The sequence below is a fragment of the Lipotes vexillifer genome, unplaced genomic scaffold (genome assembly GCF_000442215.2).
Source record: "Lipotes vexillifer unplaced genomic scaffold, Lipotes_vexillifer_v1.1 scaffold515, whole genome shotgun sequence".
Classification (NCBI taxonomy): domain Eukaryota; kingdom Metazoa; phylum Chordata; class Mammalia; order Artiodactyla; family Lipotidae; genus Lipotes; species Lipotes vexillifer.
In genome coordinates, this window is record NW_006772017.1 from 360,808 (window position 1) to 371,653 (window position 10,846).

Sequence of the window (10,846 nt, forward strand, 5' to 3'; positions counted from 1 at the left end):
CCCTACCACGCAATCTTAACCATTTGCTCTGATAATGAGAGGAACCCATAGTTTTAAACTGTTCTGTGGTAGTTGACAGCAGGTGAAATACAAATTGTATGGCATGGATGAAGTGGTATTATGTGGCGATGATGCTGGTAAGGGGAAGTGGTAAAAAATGGTTTCTGTCTTCACAGGTAGAAAATTTATTTGAGAAGTAAAATGGAAATGAATTCCATGGGCAGATATCTTGCCATTTCTTATTTTTTATGCAAAGAATAATCATTCTAGATAATGGTAGTCTTTAACATAGAATGTAATTTTTTTTGCTATGAGGATTGAATTTTTATAATTTCTACTACAGCTAAGGTCAGGAATACTTTCTAAGATTATATGTTTGTTTAAGTATCGCAATGGTTGTCATACAATAACTAAATGGCATCATTAAAAAAAGAAAAAAGACAGAAAACTATGGGTAACGTATTATAATAAATTAATATTTAGAACAATGTTCATGAGCATTAAATAGGTTACACTAAAGTATACATAAATAACATATAAATATAATTCTTGAATGTGGTGAAAACAGTAAAAAAATTTCTTATTAATTTGTATTGGAGTATAGTTGATTTACAATGCTGTGTTTGTTTCTGCTGTACAGCAAAGTGAATCAGTCATACGTATACATATATCCACATTTTTTAGGTTCTATTCCCATATAGGTCATCACAGAGTATTGAGTAGACTTCCCTGTGCTATACAGTAGGTCTTTTTTTTTTTTTTTTTTTTTTTTTTTTTGGAGTACACGGGCCTCTCACTGTTGTGGCCTCTCCCGTTGCGGAGCACAGGCTCCGGACGCGCACGCTCAGCAGCCATGGCTCACGGGCCCAGCCGCTCCGCGGCATGTGGGATCTTCCCGGACCGGGGCACGAACCCGTGTCCCCTGCATCGGCAGGCAGACTTCTCAACCACTGCGCTACCAGGGAAGCCCAGTAGGTTCTTATTAGTTATGTATTTTATATATAGTAGCGTGTATATGTCGACCCCAATCTCCCAATTTTATCCCTCCCCCACCTTTCCCCCTTGGTAACTATAAATTTGCTTTCCAAATCTGTGACTCTGTTCCTAAAAACAGTAAAATTTTGTATTTTAATACTTCACTGAATTATTGAGACTTCCTTGGGTGAATTCTGAACAACGAATTAATTTAAATAAGTAAGTTAACATAGCCAAAATTAATGAGTCAGTCCATTACTTAAGAAAATTTTCACCCTTCATGCCTCCAAATAAATTTTTAAAGGGGTCCCTTCTTGCTCTTTCAATAGTTTCAAAATAAGACAGATCTTCAGGCTCTCTGCAAGATAACAGTTACAGCTCTTTCTCTACTTATATTTTCTCCTTAATCTAGTAAGTGACCTTCAGCAAGTTAGAGGGGTTAATGATTTTTACAAAGAAGTTCTAATATCTGTTAATTTAAGGTAATTAAGCTATATTATAGTAGAAACAAATAATCACCAGAAATGTCCAAAGCTCTGTATTATTATGCAACAATCTACTTAAATCCTACAGACCTGAACTGTCAGGAGGTTGCGAAGCACCCTATTTTGGAAGTAGAAAATGTAAAATGGGAGCGCTCTCCAAATGTTTTGCTTTGAATTACAGATTTTAACTTATGCTACTAGACCCTTATTTATGTATTACCTGAGGTAAATAATAATAATATTAAATAGAAGCTCTGAATTGGCTCCTAATTCTAGAAAGGGAAAAGAGGAAGGTGAGGATGTGTGTGTGGCTGTGTGTCTTGGGGGTTGAGCCTGGTTAGGAATGAAGGATATGAAGGTAAGAACTCATATCCTCTAATGAAGGATATGAGGGTAAGAACTCTGACAGCTGGCCAAGTCACGCTGAAGAAATAGGCCTGGCAACAGTTCTGACAACACCTTCCTCAAACTTCTCAGATAGGCGACCTTTCACAGAGGACACATACATCATCATCATCATCATCATCAAAATACAACAGCAGCAGCAGCAACAACAAATCCTTACATAGGACTTCATATATGCCAGGAACTATTCTAAGCATTTTACTATATATTAATTAAATTAATTCACAACAACTCTATGAGGAAGGTACCACAATTACTTTGATTTTACAGATGAGGAGAATGAGGCACACAGAGAGATCAAGCAACTTGTTCAAGGTACCACAGACAGTAGGCGTTAGAGCCTTGATAGAGCCAGGATTTCAACCCAGGCCACCTGGCCCTAGAGTCTATATACATGCTTACCCATTATGCTATAGTGACTCTCCATCTGCTTCACCTCATGTACCAACTATTTGCTAAGTCAGTAGAATAGTGACCACTTTAAAACCAGGTTTGAAAAATCCTTCTGCCATTTATTAGCTGTATGACTCAGACTATCACCTCTTCCGTAAAATGAGATTAACAACATCTACTTTCTGTAGTCATTGTATGGAACAGACAACATGAGTGAAGCATAAACCACTGTGGAAGCACATGGAAGGTGACAAGGTGATCAGAAAACTACATCTCTCTCCTTATTACTTTTTAAAAAAATTAATTAATTTATTTAGGCTGTGTTGGGTCTTCATTGCTGTGCGTGGGCTTTCTCTCTAGTTGTGGCGAGTGGGGGCTACTCTTTGTTGTGGTGCGCGGGCTTCTCACTGCAGTGGCTTCTCTTGTTGCGGACCACGAGTTCTAGGCACGCAGGCTAAGTAGTTGTGATGCATGGGCTTAGCTGCTCCGCGGCATGTGGGATCTTCCCAGACCAGGGCTCGAACCCATGTCCCCTGCACTGGCAGGTGGATTCTTAACCACTGCGCCAGCAGGGAAGTCCCTCTCCTTATTATTTTTTTGCCATCTATTTTTTTCTCAACTCTTATATTTTCTTTTTCTTTTACTGTTTCTCCTTCTGTCTCTCAAAGTCTTACCCACTACCAGCATATATAATTTCCTATAAATACTGTTTCCTTTTCTATCCCCCAACATAACAAAAGTTAAGGAATTCTTCCGACCATGACCTTGAATCATCATGTATCACTGAAACACTGGCCACTTTCAGAATGAATTACTGAAAAGGTCAGGAAAAGAAACTACAGTAGACCAGTTACCAGAAATCAAGAGAGCAGTCAGAAAAGCACACCTTCTAACCATCAATTTTCACACAAGACAGTAGTTAACAACCCAGAGAACACATTAACAGGTTGAATAAATTAAATGTTTCCAAAACACCAGGCCTTTCAATTCACTTCATTAACATCCTTTAAAAAAAAAGTACTAAGATAATTCGATAATGTTCACAGCTCAAAAACTAGCTCACAACAAAAGTAAGAAATTTTGCTCCTGAGCATAAAAAGTCCCTAGGATTCTAAACTTGCAGAGTTAATGTTTCATATGGTCCAGGTCATACTTCACCTGGAACACTATGATTTACTCTGAGTGCCTCTCTTAAGGAGAAATACTGACAAGCTGGAGCATATCCAGAAGATGGTGAAATCATATACTGCCACAAGCTTGGCTAACCCCCCCAAAAAAAAGAAAATGAATGCTAGCTTGGAGAACAGTAAAGTTGGTGTTCTCAAATTTATGCAGTCAAAAATGTAGTAAATGCTTACTACATGTCAGGTACAGAGCTAAACAGAGAGTGGAGGACATGATGGCGAGCAATGGTGAGCTGTGGTCTCCCTTCTTGTGGATAATATAGTCTGGATTTAAAATAATAATAAAATGTGGTATGAGCTACTTTAGGAGATGAACAAGGACAACTAACATAGGCACAGAGAAAGGGCAACTAACATAAGCAGGGGTGAAGGAGTGGTGAAAGGGACCCCGCTGAGACCTAAAGGATGAGACAAAGTAGTCAGGGGAGCTGAAGCAAGGAGGGGAAGTGAAAAAAGAGTGTTCCAGAGAGGAGACAATATGTGTGAAAGTTTGGAGCAGAAAGAGGAGGACACAGCTGTCTCCAGAATCAATAGGGCAGGAATACAGTGTGTGAAGGGCAGGGTTGGGAGAATTAAAGCTAGAGGAGTACATGATGACTGTATGTTCATCTGAAAGGGTACCATAAGGATAGGCGATAGACCTGGTAAGTATTACTTTAGAGACTGACACTAATAGACAGAAAATATAGCTGGTGAATTTTGGCTCGACATGAAGAAATTAAAAAACAGAGGAGTCTCTGTTGATGCTGAGTCTCTTGAGAATAAAGATGTTTAAGAAGCTGCACAGCCTCTGATACAACACATTAGAGGGAAGCCTGGACTATTCAACATCTGGGTTTTTCTCTTACTCTGTGATTCTTTATTATCTCACTTTACTACATTTAATTATCTAATACTCTACAATATGTATAATAAGTATAAAAATTGGGAGAATTTGTTAACATCATCTAAGTGTCATAAACGAAAGCAATATTTAGTATCTTTATCACTAAAATTCTACAGAATTGTTTTCCTTTCACTAATATAGATTTTAAAAGAAAAACCAAAAAACCTTTATCATTCATTCAACTAATGCAGACCGGAAACCTTTCATACATCAGGCACAGTGCTTGGCATAGATGTCATGGTGAGCAAAACCAGGCACAGAGCTTGTGAAGCTTACAACCTAGTGGAAGAGACTGGTAATAATGAAAGAATGACAAATAAATGTAAAATTACAATAGTAATAAATGCCACAAAGGAAAAAGAGAGACGATGCTGTGAGAGCTTACAACTGGGAACTAGCCTAGCAGGGAAACTAGCCTAGCATTTCTTAGGAAATGATGACCAAGTTGACACCCAAAGGAAGATGTTAAAGAGGGGTGTGGGAAGAGAATATGTAAGGGAAGTGTCTCCACAGCACAAGAATGAGCACACGCAAGGCTGAGTACACTGTACAAAGTGAGGCTAGAGGCAGACAGAGACCAGACCACACAGGTCAAACAGGCCATGATTGGATGTTAGCTCTTTATCCAAAGAGCAATGTGAAGCCACCACAGTAACTTAAGCATCTGGTCAAGTAATCAGATATTTTTTAAAAAATAAAAAAAAAAAGAAAGAAAAAAGAAAAACTTCTATCATCAGTGTGGAAAAATTACTTAGGTGTGTGTTTGGGGTTGGGGGGACAAAGTGGATATGAGGAGACTGGTTAGAAGGCTTTTGTGGTAGTCAATGAGAAATATGGGGGTAGCTTGGTGGACAAACAAGAGGTGTAGCAAATCTAAAGTAATATTTCAACTCAATTTAAATATATGTCAGATACTATGTAGTCCTGGGAAATTAGCTATTATAGATATATTACTAATTTAAAATAATATTCTGAAAAGTCTATAAGTTGAATTTTGGGGGGACAAACTTGGTCTTCAAAATTCTGCTCCAGAGCTACAACAGATCAACAGTAAACATGAATATTCTAACAGCTTTAAAATTTCATGGAAATAAGGATTGAACAGGTGAACTTTGTGCAACCCAGCTATATAGCCTTCTCACATTATGGCTTCTATGGCTAACTGCAGTTCCTACTGCATCATCCTATCTTTCCACAACTATTAACTAGTTTCTCTTCCTTAACCCTATCCTATAAGTATTTCAAATCCTCAAATGACAGTTATGGCATCTTTCCATATTCTCTCAAATTCTATTTCTTCAACACATATACTAAGAGGTATACAAAGAAATAAGAGGTCTAATAAAAGAGCTATAATAATGTGTTCCAAAAATGGTTAAACTGTATAATATTAATGAAGAGATAACAAAGATAGTAGAGTAACAAAAAGCTACTCTTTTTGCTACAAAAAGTAACAAAGGAAGAAAGAAAACCACTTCTTGTTAGAGGTGTGCCTCACAGTAGAGACAGAATTCAGACTGTGCCTTAAAGATGGTCAAATTTCCCTGAGCAGAGAATGGAGGAAGAAGTGGGATGGAGTTATTGGAATGGAAAGAGGGGTATTTTAGGAGAAAGGAACAGGTTAGAGTAATAAGCAGGTAAAAGTATGGCGAGCAGGCTCAGGAGCTGTGGGGCTGCCCATTTGGGCAATGTGTGAAGGTGAACAAGCCCAGAAGACAGCCTGAAGAGTGAAGGGCCTTGAAAGGTTTAGAGTCAGGGCTTCATTCTGCAGGCAATCTGAAGGCATGGATGATTTGTCAGCAAGGGAGCAATGTGATTAAAGCTAAAGACTAAAAGTGTTACTCTGGGCCTAATATTGTTACTCTGGCAATAGTGTGCTGGGTGCAGGGGAAAGGAGAGGGAAGATTAGTTAGGAGTAGTTTCTTCCAATATTCCAGGTGAGGGATAATGAGGGCCTAAATTAGGGTAGTGGCAGCAGGGACGGGAAAGAAAAGCTGAATGATGGCAGCAGGATGGAGGTGGATCAGGCTAGTCTGGCCAACTGACTGCATGAGGGAGACATCAGGTAGGGATCAGGAAGCAAAGGAAAGATAAGGGCTGAATTTAAGATTCAAACCTGTTTGCCGGAGGTGATGATGCTAGCATTAGCAAGGACTGGAAAGAAAAGGAAGTGTTAATGGGGAATTAATGAGTTCAGTTTTGGACATGTTAACTTTGAATACAAGAAGGACTTCCAGATGGAGATGCCCAGCAGGCACCTGGAAATGCTGCAGGTATAGATTTGGGAAGCATCTTCGTAGAGGATGATGGCTGAAGCAGTAGGAATTGATGGATGAGATTTTGGGGGGAGAAAAAGGAGAAAAGAAGAGGAAAGGAAGAGGGAAAAGGAAATATGGGAAGAGAGAAAGGGAACCTTAGACAACTCCTATATGTAGGGAACTGGGGAAGGATGAGTGACCCATGTGAAAGAACACAGTATGTCCACAAACAAATAAAAGGGGTCTCCACAGACACCCAGAAAGAAGAGTGAACATACATGCACAACAGAGGCAGAGAACTGTGTGCGGTGTATAGGAACTGGGGCCAGGTATTTGCCTCTTCCATGGGCTTTTAGAGTATTTATTATAAAGTTCTAGTTTGGCACTTAATACACTGAATAATAAAAATGACAACAATGACACAGACAACAATGCTTACAACATACTATAATGCCAGGCATGTGCTATTTTACATGCATACACTCTTATTCTCACAAAAACCACATAAAGGAACTGGTAATATCTCTTTACAAATGAGGAAAACTAGCAAGCAGGCTTAGAGAACTTAAATAATTACTAGTTACACTAGTCAACTAGTAATATAAGTGCCAAGATTTAGACATAATTTGGACTCCAAGGTCCAGGAGCCTTTGCAGCCTGACTATTTAATTATTTGTTCTCAGGTACTCCTCACGAAGTTATGAGAACCTTGAGGGCTCTCAGGCTTAGTTATCGTTGGATGCCCTGAACCAAGCAGAGTAACTGACACAGAATAGGTCTCAAAAAATGCAAGGTGAGAGAATATATAACTTCCAAGAAGTAGAGAAGCAGACACTATCGTAAACATCTTTCCCAAATAGACCTATTGCTGTTCCAAACTTTCCTCATCTCTCCTATCATCCATTTGTTACATTCAACCATCCAGCTCTGAAGTCTTGAGTCCCTCCTTCCTAAATCAGTGGATTCTTTAAAAGTGACAGCCACACAGGAGAAAAGCCCCAATACATTCCAAGAAAACATGCTGAGATTTATTTTAATGCAATGTTGAAAAGTTACTGTAGATAAGAATCATGTCATATCAAAGGACCTATCTTAAGTTTTAAATAGAGAGAACTCAATACACTGGAGTGTTTATGTGTTTTGTGTCTTCATTTAGGAGAACTGACTGAATTCACTACTGCATCAGTACCCGTGAGAGGAGGCTACCCTCACTTTAACAGAAGGTAGGGGTAGTTCCAGATGGAGAGCTCAGGTAGGATGGCAGAATTGGAGCATGAGAGAAAACTTTTGAGATTTATGCTCAAGAGTTCAGAATTCTTCATCAGTAGAGAATTGTTTAAATAAACTGTGGTACATCCTCACAATGGACTATCAAAAAAAAAAAAAGTGTTCAGAATTCTAATGTATGCCAGTGATTCAAATCACAATATTTTGGTAAATTGATAATCAAATATTAAGGAAACAATTTATCACCTACAAGGGATCATCACCCTCAAGTTAGGTCAAAGCTCCCCAGACTAAAACTGAATGGGAAAAATCAGCACTTCCCAGACCCCCACAAGGAGAACTCCCTCCAGTGCTAAAATCTAGAGGTATAGAGTTTTTTTCACAATTTGATTACCCCACTTTAATATATCTAGTTCTAATAAATCAACCCAGAAAATGTAAGCATAAAAGATGAATGTCAAATCTAACATACATGAGGTGGGTTGGTTGATAAGACTCCTAATAATGCTTGTTGTGACTGTGACTCCTAGTCAAAAAATGTTTTAAATTTACATAAAGATAACTGAAACAAAAGAACTGACTAGAAGATGCATAATTTTTGCCAAAGAATCACAGGAATACCTTGATCTTCTCTATTCTTTTTTTTTAATGTTGACTGTAACCAGCTAAATTGATCTTGTGACCCACTAACGAGTTGCAACCTGCAGTTTTTTGAAAAACAGTGTTTTAAGTCATGCCTAGTATGTGATATATTAAAAGAACTACAAGTAAATGTAAAATTAATTAAATAGGAATAGAATTATCACTATTTAAAAACAAAATCTGTGCATACACTAAAACAAATTTAGTGTTGCAACAAAGCATTAAACAAATTTTAATGATATGGGAAAATACTTAAAATGTTAAAGAAAAGACAGAATTATAAAACTATGTATATATAACACGATCCCAATTATGTTTCAATATATGCACACATATATACATATGAACAAGGCCAAGAAAAAACTAGGGATAAATATGACAAAACATTAACATTTTATTTTTTTTGAGTGAAGTATAGTTGATTTACAGTGTTGTGTTAGTTTCTGGTGTACAGCAAAGTGAGATATATACACACACACACACACACACACACACATATGTTCTTTTTCATATTCTTTTCCATTATGGTTTATTATAGGATATTAAATATAGGTCTCTGTGCTATACAGCAGGACCTGTTGTTTATCTATTTTATATATAGTAGTTTACATCTGCTAATCCCAAACTCCTAATTTGTCCTTTCCCCCAACCCCTTTCCCATTTGGTAACCATAAGTTTGTTTTCTAAAACAGTAACATTTTAAATCTGAGTGTCATTATATAGGAGCCAATACACAAAGTGTCCATGTATTTTTGTGTGTGTTTAAAATATTTTGTTTAAAAAGTAAAAAGAGGGCTTCCCTGGTGGCGCAGTGGTTGAGGGTCTGCCTGCCGATGCAGGGGACGCAGGTTCATTCCCCCGTCCGGGAGGATCCCACATGCCGCGGAGCGGCTGGGCCCGTGAGCCATGGCCGCTGAGCCTGCGCGTCCGGAGCCTGTGCCCCGCAACGGGAGAGGCCACAGCAGTGAGAGGCCCGCGTAACGCAAAAATAAATAAATAAATAAAAAATAAAAATAAAATAAAATAAAATAAAAAGTAAAAAGAAACAGATAGGAAGGAAATGCCCCTAAATTGTAACAAGTGTTAATCAATGGATTTTTAGATTAAGGGTGATTTAATTTCCGAATTGCATAAGAGCACAGATTTCTTTGTAAGTCTGGAGAAAAAAATGACTGTATTTTTAAAATAACAGAATTTTAAGAAGGCATATGGCATACTGCATTATAGCTGTATTTCTCATTTGAAGAAAAAATTTAACTCACCTTTAATGAGCCCCAAAGTCCTATGCTGGGTGCCTTTTGGGTTCTTATATTTCACCTTTAATTTCTCTAAGGTTTAGATATAAGACCAAAGTTTAAATGGTATCAAAGAAGTGATGTTAAAAATATATATATGATTAGGAATTCTGTGACAGTAATATTACTCAGTTGTAAAAGAAAAACATTAACACTCATGAAAATTGTTTTAAAGCACTATAATTTGAGGGAGACTAAAAACAGTCTGCATGTCACAGATTTTTACATAAAATTAGCAGAAGAGCTGGAGGTTAATTTCCATTGACAAAATGACCCAGATTGTATTATTCCTGCCGTATCTATCCTGAGACTAAAATGCCCTAGACTTGAAACAACTTTAGGGCCTGAGGTAACCAGCCTTTAGAATCTGGGAGCTGTAGCAGCCACTGACATGGCTCGAGGGCCACCTGCACATTCCACCCGCATTAAATCCCCAAGGGACAGTAGGGCCAAGGAACTGCCTCACCAAAGCTCTCCCAAAGATGCAATTAGGTTTGATGGGCATGTGGCAGAAGACAGGCACTGGAAAGAAAGGAAGAGGGAAGAGAAAGTAGAACAGGTGTAGGGCACAGGAGTTGTTGAGCAGAGGGGAAATCAAGCCAGGAGCTTTTTAGGAATAGTTAATGAATGAACATCAGTAGTTTAATGAAATATGACTGAAATAAAAAACAAGTATAAAATGATGTTATCATCAATCAAGTTTGCAGCAAGATGTAAGCTGGCCACCTTAGAATTAAACTATCACCAGGGGGAAAAACAACAACAACAAAGATTTCCCCACTCAAATGATAATTGAAGATTTATTTTAAAATACTAATGTAGTAAAACAGGCCATTAAAAAATATTCTGGTCACACTGAAAACTCTGTTAAAACAATCCCTTACAATAAGTTTTACATATAGACCCCTTTGTTCACATTAGAAAAAGATCAATTTAGTTTCGAAGCAAAGGGGTAGAAAAACCGAGTGCTGCAATACAGGCATCATTACACTATACAGACACATGAGACTCATACCACCACTCACGCAGTGACGCTGGCTAAGAGCTGACGTGCTGTGAATCACACCTCCCACTACCACAGTCCATCTGTGTAGGG

The 10,846-nt window shown here is 38.0% G+C and overlaps 1 protein-coding gene across 1 annotated transcript in view; it reads right to left on the bottom strand.

The window, feature by feature from the left end:
• PDSS2 (decaprenyl diphosphate synthase subunit 2) overlaps positions 1–10,846 on the bottom strand; it is a 258,188-nt gene that overhangs the window by 155,184 nt on the left and 92,158 nt on the right. The window lies entirely within an intron of this gene.